Below are 20833 nucleotides of genomic sequence, written 5' to 3'. Positions count from 1 at the left end.
AAGTCATGATTCCCCATAAAACGTTATTCCATCAAAATTTTAAAACACACATCTGATTCTCTTACCTGATTCTCCAAGGCAATTGAGCAATTCCTCCAGATGGTTGATACTCAGACCCACGTTATATAATTTTGCCCGTGGATCTAGAATAAATGGCTCGGAGTTTCATTTATTTATTTATTTACTTATCTACCTGTCGTGGTTAAGGAATAAAAACATTGTGCTACCACAGCCTACAATGGCTGCATTGTTTACACAAAGATCTTCAATGATATCTACAGCGATCTGTCTCAAAGTTCAGTTTCCTTCACTTTTGATTCATTCTTTGCATGTGACTTTCCTTTAAAGTCCCTTGCCCTTTCTTTTTCTTTCTTTCTTCCTTCCTTTCTTTCTTTCTTTCTTTCTTTCTTTCTTTCTTTCTTTCTTTCTCTCTCTTTTAACCACTTCCCGCTATTCCCTTTTATCCAAGGACACCAGAGAGACAAATGAAGATTGGTTAACAGATTCCCTCAGGCAATTAAAGCGGACCCCCCCCCCCTTCATCCTACTCCAATGCCTTCCAATTTCCATTTTCATTTCACAACCAGATCCTTTGGGGATGTGGGAATCCAAATGTGGGCTCCACCCCAAAATCAATAGAACAACAACCTTTGCCAAGAATAAAGAAGCAGTGAAAACAAAGACTGTTTTTTTTTTCAAAGTAAAGACAAATTGCACTCCAACTCAGAAAGTCATGTAAGTCTCACGATTAAAACAAGATTTGTCTCAGCATCCTTCCCAAATCTCTTCCCAAATAAGTCTTTGATAGAAATGGCTATAGGCGCCATTGCACTCCTAAATTCTGGCTAAACCATGGTTATCATCACTATGTTAAAATATTCAAATTTCTTTTGTTAACTGGAAAATGTGTACATGCTCTTCCATTTCTTTAATGACACACAAAAAAAAATTAGGAAGTTCACAGACAAAAGTTTCTCCTTCGTTTTCTGTACATTCTTAAGAATTGCATCATGAGAACTTGCAGGCTTGGAAAAGTGTGTGCTTATATTTATATTAAAGGCATGCAGGAGTTTAAATCTTGTTGCATTCTTAAAATAAATAAATAAATAATAAAAATAAATACATGCTGCTTACTTGCTTAGACACATCCAGTGTTTACATTATCACTCTTTTCAAGGGAAAAAAGAGGAAATCGCCTTCCCAGAGACTCTTCCTATGTGAATTTTCTTTAACAGATGCAGGGTACGGAAGCCTGCACAAAACCAGGAGCTCTACAGCCAAAACTAATATTTGACAAATGTGTGCAATCCGCTCTTCCCGGGAACCTTTACCCCCAAACGTGTTTTTTCTTAGCCCACATAAAAGAGCATTTCCTATCTCCTCCTAAGTCACCAAGTCCAAATTCTCTCTCTCTCTCTCTTTCTCACCTTCTTTCTTTATCCCTTATCATCATTAAAGTACTTGGCCAAAGTACCAGGAATCGAATGACCTTGGTGCTTGTTTTTGTCATTAATTTATCTGTATAACCTCTGGGAATCCAGTGGCCTATCTGCTGCACGTTCTCCCAGTGTGTAAACTAAAGGCATGAAGTTAGATGTTCCATAAAGCCTTTTAAGACTCCAAAGATTATCTAGTGATTTGCTTTACTCAATAGCCATACTTTGCTTTCTGTAATATTCTAACACTATCTCTACCAATTCCATATAGGGCAAAGCATAAACTCTGGAGGTCACAGAAAGAAAGAAAAATCAAGTGCACAGATCTGTGGGGCCTTCTTTGCCTGATTGTACTAGGAAGCTATTCTTTGGATCCTGTTTATTCCTTTCCGGGCTTCTGTTCCATTATTACCATTACTGTGTGGGTTTTGCCTTGGTCTCCAGAAATGTCCAGGACTAAGGTGAGTGTGCCAAACATGAAGGTGATTTCGAAAAATACTTGGAGAAAGAAGGAATACTCACATGGCTGAAGAATTATTAATCTGTATTAGTGATGTTCACAAAAATATAACCATGTCTCTTGTGTATTTCTAGAAATTCCAGAGACTCATTATTGCTATGGCTACTTGTGTAATTTCAAGACATTTGGGGTTCCTTTGAAAAGAATAAAAAAATAAAAACATACATGAACTATTTTAAAAGTGCACTGTGTCTAGATGGGGCTTTTTTTTCTTCTTCAAAGAGTTAACATCTTGTTTGTTTGTAGAGTGTCAGTAAGACTAATGGCTACTTTCTCCACGGGGAAAATCCTGACAAACATCACTAAGGACTTTCACAGCTTTTGACTTGAATACCTGGGCACCCAGGAACATATCTGAGCGGACAATGATTCACACATTGCATCTCATGACGTTTTTCTCTCAGGCAGCTTGTTTCCTGTCCCGAAGCCTCAGGCCCAGTCATTTTGAGAGCTGGAATCCAGAAGGATTATACGGTCAGTGTCATTAACTAGACAGAGTAGTAGAGCAGAGCTCTGGCTTTCTGCTTCTGGCCCTTTGTATTCCTCTGTGCTCTGAATGATAGCAGAAAGAAGGGGGTTTGTTTTGCTTCCATTTCATATAGCCCAGTCTAGCCTTAAACTCACCCATATACCAGAGGATGATGGGTCCTCACAAGCAGAACCACAGCTGTTTTTAATGGGATTCTCGGGATCAAATCCAGGGCCTTTTGAATTTAGCCAAGCACTCTACCAAGTGAGCCATATCCCCAGTTCCAGACACTTGTCTAGGCATATTTTCATATATGATAGCATGTAATAACTACTAGTCAGTATAGTGTATGATGTTTCTTCTAAATGGTTTTAAGAAACAGCATAAACATGTATTCCTCGATATACAAAGTTCCAACTCTTTGTCACTCTACCTAAACATTGTGTAACTTTTTAAAATTAGAGAGATGGCATTTTTCTGGACAACATGTTACTGGCTAAAGGTATTGCGCGGACGCACACACACACACACACACACACACACACACACACACGGAGATAAACGGGTCAGGGATATTGCTTCTGACTCTAGAACAGTCTTTCCTATGTGTGTGCTGACCAGCTTGAATGAGGTCAAATCTGACACTGTGCTAATGTATACAGTCTCATTGGACTCATAAAGTAAAATAAACGAAACAAGCGGGCAAAATCTAACATCATGTATAGACACAGTGGGTCCCGTCAGTGACAGGGAGCCACTATTTTAGTGAGTGTCCAGCTACTGTGTGTAGACAAGATGTCAGTGGCAGAGCACAGTGCAAAGTCTCCCTGTGTTTTGTAGTCACTCTGTGAGTTTCTTTATATGACCTTATAACAGAATAAATAATTATTATTATAATCCAAGAAGGGACCTTACTAGACCTACAAAGGCTTGCTCTGCAGTGCCATCTACTGGAAGCTAGGGCTGACTTGCCTTTGAATTTTTTTTAATTTGTATTTTTTTATTATTATTTTTATTTTTATCAAAAATTTCAGCCTCTTCCCCGCCTCCCATTTCCGTCCCCCTCCCCATCCCCTCCCCTTCCCTCTCCAGTCCGAAGAGCAGTAAGGGTTCCCTGCCCTGTGGGAAGTCCAAGGTCCTCCCCCCTCCATCCAGGTCTAGGAAGGTGAGCTACAAACAGGCTACAGAGCCCCACATTGGAGCACCGGACTGAGCTCCCAAGGTCCAAATGAGGAGCAGAAGGAAGGAGAACATGAGCAAGGAAGTCAGGACCGCGAGGGGTGCACCCACCCACTGAGATGGTGGGGCTGATCTAATGGGAGCTCACCAAGGCCAGCTGGACTGGGACTGAAAAAGCATGGGATAAAACCGGACTCTCTGAACATGTCGGACAATGAGGGCTGCTGAGAAGCCAAGGACAATGGCACTGGGTTTTGATCCTACAGCCTTTGAAATTTTTAAGGGTGGTCTTTTTGTTAGCATTTGTTTGTAATAGAAAGAACATTAGCGAATGTAGGCATCGATAGTAAGGGAAGACATGGGACCTGATTATGTTTAATGTAATCTCATGTTTTGATATTTCTGTGTAGAAAGAAGCTACAATATAACCCTAACAAGTCAGCTGTCCTTTAAGTGAGAGGCATATAAAGTACTTGAATGTTCTTTGAAAAATAAAATTGATTCCGATTTTCAAAATAAATCATTAAAACTAGTTCTTTGAGAGAGCACTATTTTTTTATCATCCATTTAAGAATTTTTTAAATATTTGTCAGTGCCCATGATATGATTATCATGTTAAGTTCTTGGAGGTGCAAGCCTTGAAGAGAAGGAACTCCTTCCACGTTTTCCTAAACCAATTTATTGAAGAAGCAAATGTTTATCGTTAAATCTAGAAGAATGTGAAGCAATGAAAACTGAAAGCGAGGCTCAGGCTGTGGCTCGGCGACAGCACTGTCACCTGGAACACACCAGGCCCAGGGGTCCGCTCCCAGCATGGCAAACAACCAGCAATGGTAACTGCTGTGTTCACCCCGACTCACTCAGCAACCTCCAATGTCCTAGACATTGCTGTAGGTCTGAACCGCAGTGAGAGAAGTTTTACTCCACAGTACTTACACTCCATTAGGGAGAAGTCAAAGGTAAGCAATCCGACATGTCACTCGGAGGTTCGCAAAAGGGAAAAGAGAAAAGCAGAGAAAGGGACAACAACAGAAAGAGGCATGGCATTTTATTTGGGAGAAGTTTCTGGAACTGACATTTGGGACAAAGTGTGGAAGGAACCGTGGCTACAGATGCCCTGCGGTTATCTTGACTGAAAGAAAGAATTATATAAAACTTGGATGATACTTGTTCAACCACATGAGCATGAACTGTTAATTTTACCTGCCTAAACTAAGCCATGTGTTCAGAATTCCAGGTGGGAAACCACATAAGTCCCCTTCCTTCTTTCCTTCCTTCCTTCCTTCCTTCCTTCCTTCCTTCCTTCCTTCCTTTCCTTCCCTTCCTTCTACCTTTCATTCCTCCTTCCTTTCTTTCTTTTTGTTTTTGTTTTGTTGCTGTTGTTATATTTATTTTTTAATATAAATAGGGTTTTATGCAGCCCACATTGTACACACTCTTTACGCAGCCAAGGAACTTCAGGCCTCTACCTAACAAACGCTGGGATTACAGATGTGGACCAGCACTTCTGTTTTATGCAGTGTTGGGGATTAAACCTAAAGTCTCTTACATACTAGGCAAGCACTCTACCAATTGAACTACTCTTCCTTCTTAATTTGATAATTAACTAAATTATCAAGAGTCAAAGAAAACCATAGAAACATGTTATTACGAAATCCAGAAATGGAAGAGTCTAATAAAAATGCCCAAATAAAAATTAACCTTGAGTCATATAAATGTGGGCAAACATTCTATTTTTGCCTTGACTGGTGCTTGGGCAAAATGACACCTAGAGATACCTATCTCTGCCCTTTCCTACATCAGGTGTGTTATAAAACTTGCCTTAATCCAAGTAAGTTATGATCAGCACTATTCATATTGTTTAGTTAGATACCACTTGCTTTTACATTTGTGCTCATATTTCAAACTGCCTTGGGCTCTTATATAGAAGAGAATTACCAAATTAATTTTTTTGAGACAGGGTTTCTCTGTGTAGCAGCCTTGACTATCCTGGAACTCACTCTGTAGACCCGGCTGGCCCTGAACTCAGAGATCCACCTGCCTCTCAGCATCCCAAATGCTGGGATTAAAGGCGTGCACCACCACGCCCGGTGAGAATTACAAAATTTTTAGCATGAATAAAATTTTGATTTTAGGTGTGTGTATGGTGGGGGGTGACCTAGCTCAGATCACGGAGTTTGGCAGCAAACACCATTATTAGCTGATCCAACTTGTCAGCCTATAAATGACATTTCTTGTGACTCTTCCACAGGTGTGGCTTTCACTGGTATAGCAGAAGAGGAAGAAGAAAACAAGAAGGAAAATTTGTAAAATCAAAAAGTTTTGTGAGACAGAAATATCCTCATCTCTTTTTATAGTCTTCATCCTAGGTCATAGAAACTATGTTGAATGAATCAATATTTTCCACACAAAAAAGCCTCCAAGTATTTTTTGATTCTTTCTGTCTACTTATTGAGGAAAATTATTTAGCTTGCGTGCATGACTGTGTGCGTGTGCGTGCATGCGTGTGTGCGTGCGTGCGTGCGTGCGTGTGTGTGTGTGTGTGTGTGTGTGTGTGGCTGTGTGTTGAGGGGATGCACATACAGAAGCAGACTTAGGATACCTTGCTCTCCATTCTCACCCCTATACCCTTGAGTCGGGGTCTCTCTCAGGCAAGGTTGGTAGAAAACAAACTCCCAAATGTTCCTGTCTCCTCCACTACCTCTCACAGGGCTGGTGTTACAGATTCTTTTAGGTAGGAGCTGGGGATTTGAACCCATGCTTCATTCTGGTGTAGCATGTGCTCTTCTCCGTTGACTCATTTCCCCCATTGCCTGGCTCACTTTGGGCAGTGAAAACGCACACATCTAAAGATCACAGCTTGAACCTGGTATTTACCACAGTAATTTGTTCCTCAAAGAGTCTCAGTCAATGTTTGCAATGTGAGGTCAAGGCTTTGGCCTTGACCTGAATGTCACTGCGTGCACACTGAGGCCTCCTTCTCCGTTCTGTACACAGTGTAGTGTTATCTCATGAACACTTGAGAGAAGACTGTATAGAAATCTCGTCAGTGCCTTTCCTTAACTTCTCAGAAGAAAGAGACCAAATCAGATTTGGGATTTTGAAAGCAAAGTTTATTTACACGGCTTCTGAGTGACCCACGGACTCCATAAATGCAAGGTGTGCATTCATTCTGCGTTGTGTCATTGGAGGGTGAGAAGGTGGACTCTGCCGGGAGAGAGAAGTGACGGGTACAGGGCTGCTGGTGCCTTTCATAAGAATGCTACCTTTATCAAATGAACGTCGGCAAGACTTAGCAGCCTAGAGGATGCAGAAGCCTGGGGGTGACTCTTGCTGGGATAATCCAAGGTGTGGGCACAAAGGCAGCTTTCTTCCTTCACGTCTCAGCCACAAAGAACGACACACATTGGAATGTTGGTTTTTTGTTTACTATTGTTGCTCTGGAAACTGAACCAAGGGGCTGTGAAAGTCTTCTGCCACTGTCTTACTTGCCCAGCCCTGTTCTTACTTTACTTTCTACTGTCTTGTTTTTTTTTTTTTTTTTTTTGAGACAGGGTCTCTCTCTGTGTAGATGAAGCTGGCCTCAAACTCACAGAGATATGCCTGCCTCTTCTTTTCAGTGCTGGAATTAAAGGTGTGTGCCATCATATCTGGTTTCATGTAATACTAAGGATGGAGAAACTGGAGCTTCCTGCATGGTAGGCAGGCATTTTACCCACTAAGCCACATACTCAAGCCTTATTTTCAATCTTGAGATCAGTCTCACTAAAGTCACTAAGTTGCTCAGGATGGCTTTTTTATTTATTTATTTTTTTATTTTCGACACAGGGTTTCTCTGTAGCTTTGGAGCCTGTCCTGGAACTGTAGACCAGGTTAACATCGAGCTCACAGAGATTCACTTGCCTCTGCCTCCCAAGTGCTAGGATTAAAGGCGTGCCCCACCACCGCCCAGCCAGGATGGCTTTCAATTCACTCTGTAGCTCAGAATAACCTAGAACTTGGAATCTTCCTGCTCCAGCCGCCTTTGACCTGTGTAGTCAGACTTTCTTGGGACTGCTAGCTCCCAAATAATGACAGAAAGACTTTTCTTTTATTAATTCTGAAAGTTTGGCCTTAGCGTTGCCTTGTTCCCAACTAGCTTTTATAACTTTAATTAACTCTTTTATATTAATCTCTGTTCTGCCACGTGGCTCATTACCTCTCCTCAGTATAGTACAGACCACTTCCTTTGTGTCCTGCTGCCGAATTCCCCAACTCTTAGATTCTTTCACTGAGTACCTCTCCCCGACCGTCCCCTCACCCTGGCAGTCCCTCATATTCTCTCCTGCCTAGCTATTGGTCGTTCCCCTCTTTATTAAACCAATCAGAAGGTGCTTTGGCTGAGACACAGCTTCACAGTGTACAAAAAGATTATCATCCCACGACAGACCTGTCCTCTGATGTGATGGCCTCCTCCAAACATCTCAATGTAGAAGTTCTCTGTAGCAACAATGGGAAATTAGAAGAGAGAAATTTGCAATTCCTAATGGGAAAAAGCCGCATGGGTATACGCTCAGACCACTGATTTGTGTCCTAATTTCATTTCTACTGCTGTTGTAACATATCCTGGTCAAGAGCATCTTGAAGGAGAAAGAGTTTCTTTTAGCTTAGAGTTCCAGGCAACAGTCCATTCTTGCAGAAGAGTCCGAAAGGCAGGATTTTGTGGCAGTGAATTGCATCACATCCACAATCAAGAGCAGAAAGAAAACATGCATGCTCACTGAGTATTCAACTTTCTAACAGCTCAGGGCCCAACCCCAGGAAATGGCACTGCCTTATTCTGGCTGGTTCTTCTCACATCCTTAAGGCAATGAAGACAATCCTCCATAGACCAACCCAATCTAGACAGTATCTCATTGAGACTCTCATTTCAGATGAAGCTAGGTTGTGCCAAGTTAACAATTAAAACTGGCCATTGTAGGATGCAATCAAGGAGCAAACAAATGCACCAGCACTATCAGTCCTAAAACTTTGGCTTTCTTCTCTCCTTTGCCAAAGTGTGGGAGCACAGAAGTTAGGATATGAACACTCTCACGGTTAACCTGTGTGTTAGCTTGAGACTGAGTTGCAAATTGCCCTTTTCTGTTTCTGGAAGCTTCCACACTTCCCAAAAAGAAAATAATCTTTAAAGCTTTTTTGTTCACAAACCTTCCTCCCTCCCTCTTCCTCCTCCTCCTCCACCACCTCCTTCCCCCCCCCTCTCTTTCCTTTACAGCAGGTTTCCTATTATACTGGAGGCATTCTCCAAGCTTGTAGCTATTATCTCTCTGATTAAAGCACTGAATGAACTCAGTGGCTGTCCCTTAGTAAAGAGCAGTTCTCTAAGAGACCGGATTCTATTAGGACTTCCAGAAGCAGAGGTTAGCACAGAAGAGATGAATGCTTGGGTGCTAACTTGAATCTTCCCAGGATCTCCACTCTGTTAGGGGCCACAACCCTGTAACTTCTGCCCCTTGCAGTCCCAAAGAGAACGAAGTCTGCTTCCCAGTCAGTTCAGATGTGAACATCTTGAAGCGCATCTCAATACTGTCCTAGCTAAACCGTGTGTGCACCTTTCATTCTGTCCGTGAGCCTACCCAGAGGGAAACTGAAGCACTGATTATACCAGAGGGAACTCCTAAATACACGAATGAGGACCAGTGGAGAAAACAGCTCAGCCAGCTAGTGCCCGGTCTTCAGACACTCTACCCACTCAGACATGGACTCACTTGCCTGGTGTGGTACAAACAGCCCCAGACCACAGTCTAGATTAGTTAGATTCCACATTCTGTTATCATCTTGGACAATAATTTCACCACTTTCAGTCTAAATATCCTCTAGTTGAAAAGAGAGGGAAAACGAACAGACTTGTCACCAGGTCTTGTCTACATCTATCTGTCCATTCCTCTCCTCTGCTTGGGTCGACGCTGTCATCTTGACTGAGAGATTGTAAGTGCTGTCCTGATCCCCTTTATTTCCACTCTTGTCATTAAGAAGAGCATTAGCTGCAGGAACTCATTATGAGACCGTAAGCAAAAAATATTCCAAAAGTTTCTTCAAAGATGAGATGTGGGATTTCCTTTTGGAAAGCAGAGAAACAAAAATAAAATTCAACCAAGAATGTCCAAGATCCACCTTCTCCCCTAACATTTTCCTGCCTGGCACACAGGCACACTCTGTCCATCCGTGGGAGGCAAGGACAGGGATTCCTTCTGCTCCTGTCCTTGAAGAAGCGCAACGCGACTCTTCCACTTTGGGAGAACTGCAAGACCTAAAGTCAGCATTCCTTTCTGCCTGCTGCCATTCTCAATCTCAGCTTTAAGGAGGCATGCCTATAATCACAGCGCTTGGGAGGCAGACGTAGGCTGATCTCTGGGAGTTTGAGGCTAGTATGGTTTACAAAGTGAGTTCTAAGACAACAAGAGCTGTGCAGAGAAACCCTATCTCTCAAAGAAAAAAAAAAGAAAAGAGAAGAAAAAAGGAATGAAAAGAAAGCATTCAATTTTAAAAAGAAAAAAAGTTTAACTGAATCCATTTATTTAGCACGCATGTGCAGGTTTGTGTGTGGGTGTACACACAGTAAGGAGTGCATGTACAGGTTTGTGTATGTGGATATACACACAGCAAGGTGTGCTTGTGAAGGTCAGAGAAGAACTTTCGGCAGTGCATTCTCGCCTTCCATTTAGGAGTTAGGGACTCAACTGGGGTCTTCAGGCTTGGCAGCAAGTAGGTGCCTTTACCCACTAAGCCATTGCTTGGGGCTGATAAGTCTCAATGTGGTATGTATATTATGTAATATACATGATAGATAATTTACCTATCAATTTGGGCTTCTAGGATGCTAGATTAGGAAAACAAGACCAAGGCATAAACATGCATTCATTTATCACACAATTGTTAAAAATGCTCATCTCTGGAGAGCTGATTTAATTAAGTGATGTGCATACATACAAAAGAACAAAGCAGGAATTAGAAACTGTGTTCTCAATTATCTACTTTGACATGAAAGATATTTCTCAAATAGTATGTGTAACATGATCTCAGGTTTTTAAAAAATATGTTTCTGCTTGGAATTGAAGATTCTCAGAATCTGATAATAAATAAAATAATAAGATGGTAGTAATATGAACCATTTCATTTTCTATATATGTAATTTTAACTTCTATATATATTATAATTTCTACATATATTTAAAACTATGCAATGTGTATTATAAGATGCATCTTGACTTATGAAAAAGCCTTAATTTAGTAAATAATATTTGTACGTTCAAAATGTAAAGGTGACAAGAGAGCAAAAATAGTGACAAGGGTAGCTTTCCTCCATGATCTGTGACAAAACATAGCTATTATTCCCTTCCTAGTGATAATTCTGTTGCCCATGGTCTCCCTGGGGTAGACTCTGCCTTTCCGCACGTTAGTTTTGTGACCAAGAAAACACTAACACTTTGAAAAAAATAATTTTGGCAAAATTAAAATTCAGTTTTTAGAAATTAAAGAAAATGGAAGCACAAAAGGAGTAATTCCCTGACTTGAATTGTCTTATTTGCTTTGCCACACAGTAGGGGAAAGTACCCAATTGTTCCCCAACTCTGTGACGGTTAACATCCTCTCCTTATGAAATTCTATTAATTCATTCACATATTCAATTGTTTGTCTGTTTATTTGTTTTTAGACCAGACCTTCCTACGTATCCGAGGCTGAACTGGAACTTCATATGTAGCCCAGGCTCACCTCAAACTCAAGATCCTCCTGTCTCTATCTCCTAAGTGCTGAGATTCCAGGATGAGCTCTGAAGTGGAAAACAGACTTTTGGGTGTAAACCCTTGTCCCTCAGCCTGACACCCTTCTACTGCTCTTGCCTCTCTTTATAAGTATGTGTTACTGTGCCAAGGAGTCTCTCCTTCTTCTTCTTCCCTTCTTCTTTTGAGCTGTGGATCGAACTTAGGGCCTTGGATAGATAGCCTGGAAAGTGCTCTACCACTGGGTGGTATCCAGCCCTAGACAGATCATTTTTGATGGCACAGTTGTTTGAACACAATTTAGTGTTCTCCAGAGTGTCCACGGGCTATACAGTTTTTTAAATTTAAATTTCTAAAGTGTACAAGCTATCAAGATTTTTATAAGGGGTCAGGTTCTATTAAGACTAGGGGTTATCATAACTGTTAAATATACTTTGTATACAGCAGCAGGAATTATAGATGCTTTATAGATAAACAAATATACCCAGACCGAAATGAGATTCAAAAATTGTAACTTGAACGGCAGTGTAAGCAGGTCCTTGCAAGACTCAGTCACTGTGTGCTAGGTTTCTCAGTAGTCAACAGGAATGACATCATTTTGTCTCCTCAACTGTGAAAACTTCCTCTACTTGGCAGAAAAGGAAACCAAGGCACAGAGAGAGCAGGTCATTTGAAGACCAAGGGGCATGTGTTGACCAAGCAGCCCAGCTCCAGAGCAGAGGCCCTGATGTCTGTTACTCTGGAATTGAACTTAAGTACTTCGGAATGGGTAAACAAGCATGCACTACACTTTAAAGAGAGCCGTGCTGTTGCTGAGAATGAATGTCAGTTACCTCAATGTCTCCAGCTGAGCTTGAGCCTCAGAGCTCCATCTTTTCTCTATCTATCCAACAGTCCAGAAGGCTGCCAGGAATTACAGTGACTATGTCTCAGTAGTGCAGCGCTGATCAAATATTCAAGACAATTAAAAGGAGAGATAGGTTTGAAGAGAGCCTGAGTATGTGATCTTCGGCTAAGGTGAGTTTGATTTATTTATTATTTATTCACTCATTCATTCCTTTCCTCCTTTTATTTATTTTTATTCCTTATTGCTGGGGGTATGGGCATGATGTGGGTGGGGAGGGGCCAGGGTACATCTCTTACACATGGAGACCAGAGGATGACTATGACGTTCATTCCCTTCCTTCTACCTTTCCCTGAATTCCAGGGATCACACTCAGATTGCCAGGCGTGTATGACAAATACCTTCACCCGCTGACCTGTCTCGCTGGCTCAGAATTCCTTCTTTCCCCAGTCTGTGGCTTTTATTAAATCTTGACAACGCCGATTATCTGCTAGGCCAAAGATCACTATTAAAAAGTTTTTAAAGGCAAAACCTAAAGCTGGGCGGTGATGGTGCATGCCTTTAATCCCAGTTTTCAGGAGGCAGAGAGGCAGAGAGAAGTCAATCTGGTCTACAGAGTGCCTGACTAGCTAGGGCTACACAGAGAAATCCTGTCTTGAGAAACACGCACACAAACAAACAAACACAAAACCTAGGCTGAGCCTTCTCCAGGGAGGTGAGAGAGGCAAGATGAGCAGTAATGCTCTAAGCTCCGTGGACAACTCCAGCAGCGCATGATGGAAACCGAAATCGCTGGGTCATCTGAAGAAGTTCCTTACAGAGGAAAGAGGAAGCGCATGAACTGATATTGCCCCAAATGGAGGTCTTGCATCAGCAACACAAGCATCACTTTGGAGCCAAGTGGGAAAGTTGACTCCCAAAGGCTCACCTCACAGATCTCCTGATTTCAGACCCGCAATTATTATTATTATTATTATTATTATTATTATTATTATTATTATTATTTGGTTTTTAGAGACAGGGTTTCTCTGTAGCTTTGGAGCCTCACCTGGAACTAGCTTTTGTAGACCAGGCTGGCCTTGAACTCACAGAGATCCACCTGCCTCTGTCTCCTGAGTGCTGGGATTAATGGCGTGTGCCACCACCGTCCCACTCAGACCCACAATTTTAAGTAAGAACCCAGGGTGGCACTCATGCAAGCTGGAGTTTAAGAGACTGTGTTCTACTTCCTTTTTCTCTCCTTTTTCTACAGGTGAAAATAAAACCCAGTGTTTTGAAAGAACCAAATACACAGGGCAAATTTAAGACATAAATCCAAATAGAAGACTAGGAACAGATCAGTACGGTAGGTATTGTCTCAGACTATGAGGTGCACACTGAGAGCTGAGCTTACTTGGTCTGTGGCTGTCAGTAGAAGCTAAGGGTGATGCTGCAAGAGTTACCTCGGTTTCCATGTAACCAGTTGATACGTCTGACCCCTACAAACACTTACTTTTCTTGGGCAACATGTATAGTCCCTCAATAAGGATAATTTTCCCAGCATCAGGGTCCCCTCCCCTGAAGGCCTCAGGTGCAACTTCAATTAAAAAAATATAGGCTGTCTTCTCTATGATATGATAATTATTGCCATATTTAAAATGCAACCCTCTTCTAAAAATATGAATGTTAATGTAACATCTTAGCGCTACACTGTGATTATCTATCATTTTAATTTCTCAATTGATTTTCCAAACAGTTTCAAATCAGCTAGGTATTTATTAGAAGATTTTTTTTTTCCTTCTTCCTTTTGGAAAAAAAAAAGAAGCATTTATGGTTTGGACCAGTAGGGGAAAGCAAGTATTACAGATTTTAAAAACTTTTCTGACCTCAATTTTAAAGTCTTGAGAGGGACTAATGATTATTATTTTTTTTTTTGGTTTTTCTTTTTTTTTTGGGGGGGGGGTTTCGAGACAGGGTTTCCCTGTAGTTTCTAGAGCCTGTACTGGAACTAGCTCTTGTAGACCAGGCTGGCCTCGAACTCAGAGATCCGCCTGCCTCTGCCTCCCGAGTGCTGGGATTAAAGGCGTGCGCCACCACCGCCCGGCTTTTTTTTTGGTTTTTCGAGACAGGGTTTCCCTGTAGTTTCTAGAGCCTATCCTGGAACTAGCTCTTGTAGACCAGGCTGGCCTCGAACTCAGAGATCCAACTGCCTCTGCCTCCCGAGTGCTGGGATTACAGACGTGAGCCACCACCGCCCAGCTCTAATGATTATTTAGTATTTAGAAACAACAACAAAAAAATGGAAATATTTTCTTGAATACCAAAAGACAGTTAAAGTGTACAATAGTCAGCCTTAAAATTGGGGCTTTTATTTGCCGAAATGAGAGAAGAATTTGAAAAAAAAAACAGCAACAGTCATTGTGAATAATACCAAGTTCTAGTAGCCTGAATTTATACGCAGATGTCATGGGAGAATCTCGTTTAATTTTCCCATAGAGTATAACAATATGCCTGAGTGTCTTTTTTAATCTCTTCCTCTGTGCAAAAGACTTAATCAGAATTTTTTTTCTTTTTCTTTTTTCTTTTTTCTTTTTTCTTTTTTTTTTTTTTTGGTTTTTCGAGACAGGGTTTCTCTGCAGCTTTTTTGGAGCCTGTCCTGGAACTAGCTCTTGTAGACCAGGCTGGCCTCGAACTCACAGAGATCCGCCTGCCTCTGCCTCCCGAGTGCTGGGTAAAGGCGTGCACCACCACCGCCCGGCTTAACCAGAATTTTTTAAACTTTTCCACTCACATTCTCTCACCAATTACTCTGCTAGTGTTTACCAGCTGAATCGACCTTGAGTTTTAAGTTTCTAATGAGATGAAATGATTTAAAAACAGACTCAGGGGGTTGGAGAGCACTTGTTGCTCTTGGCAGAGGACCCCAGTTCAGTTCCCGGTACTGACACATTGGAACTCCAGTTCCGGGAATCTGGTACCTTCTTCTGGCTTCTATAGGCACCAGCACACACAAACACACACACACACACACACACACACGCGCGCGCGCGCGCACACACACACACACACACACACACACGGTACACATAGAGGAACACAGGCTAAACACTCGTGCACATTTGAGAAGATGACTTAAACGAAAAGCTTAAGACAGATTCAGAAAGAAGTTCAAGGACATTTTTACTAGAGTTTGAGAGAAAAACAACTGGCATGAAAGCTGCAAATCAAAGCTGCCTGTAGGAGGAAGATGGAGACGAGAGAAAGCCCTGACGTTTCAGTTAGGCTGCCGCGTTCAGTATGGAGGGCAGCAAGCATCCATACTGGTGAAAGTGGGGTAGTGTTAGAGAAACAGCGAGAAAGCCCCAAGGGCCGGAGAAGCCATGCTGAAGCTTTGGGACGTATCCTGAAGGAAGAGCTAAGAGAGAAGAAAACTTACGCTTTTCTAAAGCCAGGACTCAGAAAAGTAGGTGGGCTTAACTGCCTGGCAACAGCGCCATAATCCACTGCACCAAGGGAGGGATTTCTTAGAATGAAGAACATTATATAATTAAGGGGATAATTATTCCTCTCAACTTTATTATGGCTTTAAGTGAATCACCTTTCCCAGGGGATGGTCAAGTGATTGACAAGCCCAGATAGACTAACCCTTAAGAGAGACGGCAGTAGAGTGTAATGTTCCAGTCTTTAGGGAAGATCGGAACGCAGTATCTCCGTCTATCTTTTGTCCAGAAGGAAACAGATTTTTCTCAGCGGACCCCAACAGAGCCCTGACATGGTCCAAGGCATCTGTAACACTAAACGTTTTCCAGCTGACATTTTATCACAGAGATGAAGAACAGATCAAATCAGCCCTCTTGGCTTCAGTTATTTGTTCTTCTCTAGCAGGCAACACAGTACGGCCCAATATCTTCAGGGAATTAGATGCTTTCTTCACTCAGTGGGCTGTAAATATGTGGGTTTGTAAAAATGCCCAGTCATTGTGGGGTGGTACTGCCCACAATAGACTGAGCCCCCTACCTAAACTAATAACCAACACAATCTGCCACATGAGCCAACGCGATGTAGGCAGTTTCTCAGTTGAGGCTTTCTTCTCAAGTGGACAACCAAAGCCAATTAGGCAGCCTCTAAATTCCTCACAGCTCCATCCAACATCTTTTTACTACCTCTTTTATCACTGTATTATAGTCTGTCTAGTGATGTGTGCCTTTCTGGAGATAATTGTATCCCTTTGCTATTTTTTAACTCTTCAATACCTTCTACAGTATTTGAAATTTATATTCTGCTCTTTTTCCTTTTCTGTTCTTCTTCTTTTTTTTTTTTTTTTTTTTGGTTTTTTCAAGATAGGGTTTCTCTGTAGCTTTGGAGCCTGCCCTGGAACTAGCTCTTGTAGACCAGGCTGGCCTCGAACTCACAGAGATCCGCCTGCTTCTGCCTCCCGAGTGCTGAGATTAAAGGAGTGTGCCAGCACCGCCCAGCCTAGTTTGCTCATTTATGTCACAAGGCATATCATTTTCTCTCTCAGGAAGAGGTCGTTAATAAAGAGATCTTAAAGTTCCTTCCAGATGTTACTTCTCTTAGCAGAAACATCATTTTTAATTTGTCAGTCTTGGACAACAACCGATAGAAGGAGGTTCTGTGACCTGTGACAGTCATGTAAAAAATTGAGGCCAGAACTTGGGTAATTACACAGAGAACACAATCTCAGTGTTTCTTGTACAGAAAGAAACTGAGACAAGGAATATGATAAAATACAAAACGAACAAACAAATTTTTAAAAAAAAAACAAACTCCTGCAAATGGGCCATTGGGATGGCTCAGCAAGAGAGGCATTTGCTGCTAAGCTCGTTGAACACGGCAGGAGAGAACGGACTGTAATAAGCTCTCTTCTGACTTACAAACATGACACATGCACTCATATACATACATGCACGGGTGCACAAAACAAATAAATGCAATTTTTAAAACTTCTAATTGTCAAGTAGAGGAGCCCAGCATTGTACTGCTTCCTGGTGTAGATCCTGGACAATGACTGCTTAATTGTGACTTAACCACTAAGATACAGTAAAGCTCAGATGGCCACGGTTTTATCACGGCACTCATAAATCAGCTGTGGAGGACTTTCAGGATCCCTACAAAGTGTTATTTGAATCATTAAAGCTAAATGGCACCTGTCAAAATAAATCAACCAAATGCACTTCATGATTCAGAATTCAGCGTTTTATTGTTTCTATAAATTCATTCATTCTGAAATCTCTTCCTACAAAGAGAGCGGGCTAAAACGAATTTGGATAAATGTGACTAATCTGGACTAAGTTTAGTCATTCAGTGTGAGTTTCCCAGACCCTAAATGACTTGTCCTTATAAAATGTTTTTACAGCTTTATGCTGTAAAAGTCGACCCGGCTGACAGATCTCGGCTGTTGCTTTTATGTATGTCTGTTTGATTTACCATGCTTCTGATTAACAATGGAGTTTCCTGATGCTGTCAAAATAAGTAAGGTATTAAATGCCTTTCTAGAAATGACTGTTTCTAAAAGAGAGATTAAGTAAACAAGCCGTTCCGCCAGTGAAAATAATTGATTATGTTGTTGACTATTTAAGGTTATGTTTAGTGGCACTCCCTGGGGACAGGTTATTACATTAGCACAAACAAAGAGAGAACAGGGCACTCAGTGAGGGAAGCAGAGCGGGACAAGGGAGGAGGCAGAGATGTGTGTTTGGGGAGAGAAGAACAAGCGTTCTCACTGTTAAGTGACCTGCAGCCAGCATGAAATTGCCAGGGACAAATGGAGAGTTGTAGGCTTAGTCTTGCTGTGGTAGAAATAGGTCCCAAGTGTCTCACAAGTAGCTCCTACTTCTCAAATGAAACAATCAATTCAGGAAATATTTTGGTTCATAAAATTGAAAATCCAAAGTCCAGTAGGTTTGGAATCTGGCTGTTTTTAGTGTTCCTTTTGCTTCATATCCATCTTGTTTTGTTCCCACATCCTGGCAATGCTCTGGAAAAAAAACCTATTCATTTCTTTTCCATGAGCCCCCTTAGTTAGGACATGGCAAAGAGAAAGCGCTCCATCTCCAAGGTCTCCTCGCTGAGTGAGATAGTTGGTTGGCTATGGCATGGGTAGCTATACTTCTTTCTGCATAATGCTGTGAGACAGCTATGGGGATTTCCTGGCATGTGTTTACATTTGAGGACTAGGAAACGTTTCTCTCTGTTGGATTTTGAAAGGAAAAGGAAGCTCACACCTGTTAGAAACCTACTATGTCTTCCTTATCCATTGTGGAGGTGGGGAGTTTGAATAATCATCCTTTGATTACTTTCTACTCTAAAGCTGGGGAGGTCGACGTTATCCTCATTTCTATAGTTCTAGAAGCACACTGAATGGGGTCTAGTCATTCACCCAAGGCCACAGGGCTCCTCAAAGGCTTTGCTTCATGAACACTCATCTTCTTGATGGTAAAGCTCACAATGTTTCCAAGCCCAACCATGAATGGAGACGGTAACACACATAACCACATATTTCCCTTCATGGGGGATCCAGGTGGAAATGTTAGCATCAAAGAATCAAAGGGAAGTGGAAAGATACCCACCAATGACCAGTCTAAGAATACACACACATAACACACATATGCTCTCTCTCTCTCTCTCTCTCTCTCTCTCTCTCTCTCTCTCTCTCTCTCACACACACACACACACACACACACACACACTCACACATACACCACTCCGGTTTCTCAGAGATCTCTTCAGCCTATCATTTACTTTCATTGGCTAAGCCAGTGCCATCTTGATGCATCCCATTTTCTCAGGAAGATGAACTGGCTGAATAAAACTGTCAAGAAAATTACTTCAATTCAAGGGATGACATATATTAACTTGGAAGTAAGAATACAGATGCGAGAACTGGAGACATAAAAGTTGTCCAAAGAGGAATTTATAGTCTATGCTTCTTTTCAGAGTTTAGGGACCTTTGGAAGTCGGGTTCTTTTTTTTTTTTTTTTTTGGTTTTTCGAGACAGGGTTTCTCTGCAGCTTTTTTTAGCCTGTCCTGGACCTAGCTCTTGTAGACCAGGCTGGCCTCAAACTCACAGAGATCCGCCTGCCTCTGCCTCCCGAGTGCTGGGATTAAAGGCGTGTGCCACCACTGCCCGGCTGGAAGTCAGGTTCTTTTGTCCAGTTCTTCATTACTGGTGTATTTGGGGTTCATATTTGTTTACAGAAGTGTTTTCTCCCCTAAACGAAAAGTCATAGCAGCTACCAGTGTGGTTGTGTCTCATCCCCATGAGCTAAGTTTCTGGTACCATCAAAACCCAAAACACAGAAAGGGTTGATGAGATTGGCACCTTGGAGAAGGACTCAACCATGTGTGTTGCTGTGTTGTGTGGAGTCTAGCTTTAAGATCATGAATTTTGGATTCAGAATAACTTATGCACATTGGTATGGACAAAGTTACTAATAGGACACATGAGTTCAAGAGTCACATTCTAGCTCCACACAAGTAAGAATGTCATTTGCAGGAAAATGGATTCAACTGGAGATAAGCTATTAATCAAATTAAGGCAGACTCAGAAAGGAAAATATCGTGTCTTCTCTCCTTGTGCTCCCTGGATTTTATAAAGATATATAAAATGGTGGAAGTGTTGAGGCATTGGCTGTTGAAGTGAAAGTTTCTGAGGGGAGGGGAACTAACAGGACAGAGAAGGGATGGAGTGAATTGGGAGGAGACTGGACAATATATATTTGAATAAAGATTCAACTAAACACATGAGCTAAAAATTAGAAAACTCTGGCTCCCAGCTTGAACAACAAGTGTCCTTGAACAACACTTAACTCCTCTGGGCTAGCCTGTCCTTATTGGGCTGTGGCAATAGCACCCCAGTCATGGTCAAGGTAAGAAAAGGGAGACTAAAGAAGAACCTACAGGTTCTGGTTAGAAGATTGGCCGGAGCATGGGGTGCAGCCAGTGAAAATGAAGGATGGAACTCGAAACAAGAGAAGCACATATCGTGTGTCTGGGTCCACAGGACAATCTTGCTTGCCAAACCCATGTAACACACATCTTCCAAAAGATGGGTGGAGTTGGAGAAGCAAGAGAGGGTGGGGCTATTGCAGGTTCCATGAGATGGCCTAGAAGGATGTGAGCACAGTAGGCAGTCAGGGGGATGAAAGGCAATAATGGGAAGGGTCTCACCTAGAGCTACTGATGAATTCTCCCAACACTGCCTCTTGTTCTTCCTTCCCCTTTCTGCTCTCCATAATAGCTGCTCAAAATCCACCTGTCCCAGCTGAGTTACTTCCAAATGGCAGGTCCTTGAGTCAGTGATATTCCTATAGGATGCTCAAAATCCTAAGGCTTGCAGATGCCCCACTAAGAATCACTCAGTGCTCATTTGTGATCATTCTTTTAAAAACAAGGTCTTCCATGGTAATTTATTCAAGGATAAAAATCAGAGCTAGTTTAACTTTTGGACCCAGGAAGCCAACCTTCTGAGAAAGTGGTGTTTCCATTATTTTAAATTCTCACCACATGTTATGAAGCCCAGTTTTATTATTTTTTTAATTTTTTTATCACAATAAAGCCAAATTCCCTTGGAGGACTGAAGTTGACCCCAGTGATAGTTCTTGTTCCATTTTTTCAATTGTATTAA

This window comes from Arvicola amphibius, chromosome 6 (assembly GCF_903992535.2).
Source record: "Arvicola amphibius chromosome 6, mArvAmp1.2, whole genome shotgun sequence".
Taxonomy (NCBI): Eukaryota; Metazoa; Chordata; class Mammalia; order Rodentia; family Cricetidae; genus Arvicola; species Arvicola amphibius.
The sequence above is the reverse complement of the archived record's forward strand: the minus strand, read 5'-3'. Positions refer to the sequence as shown.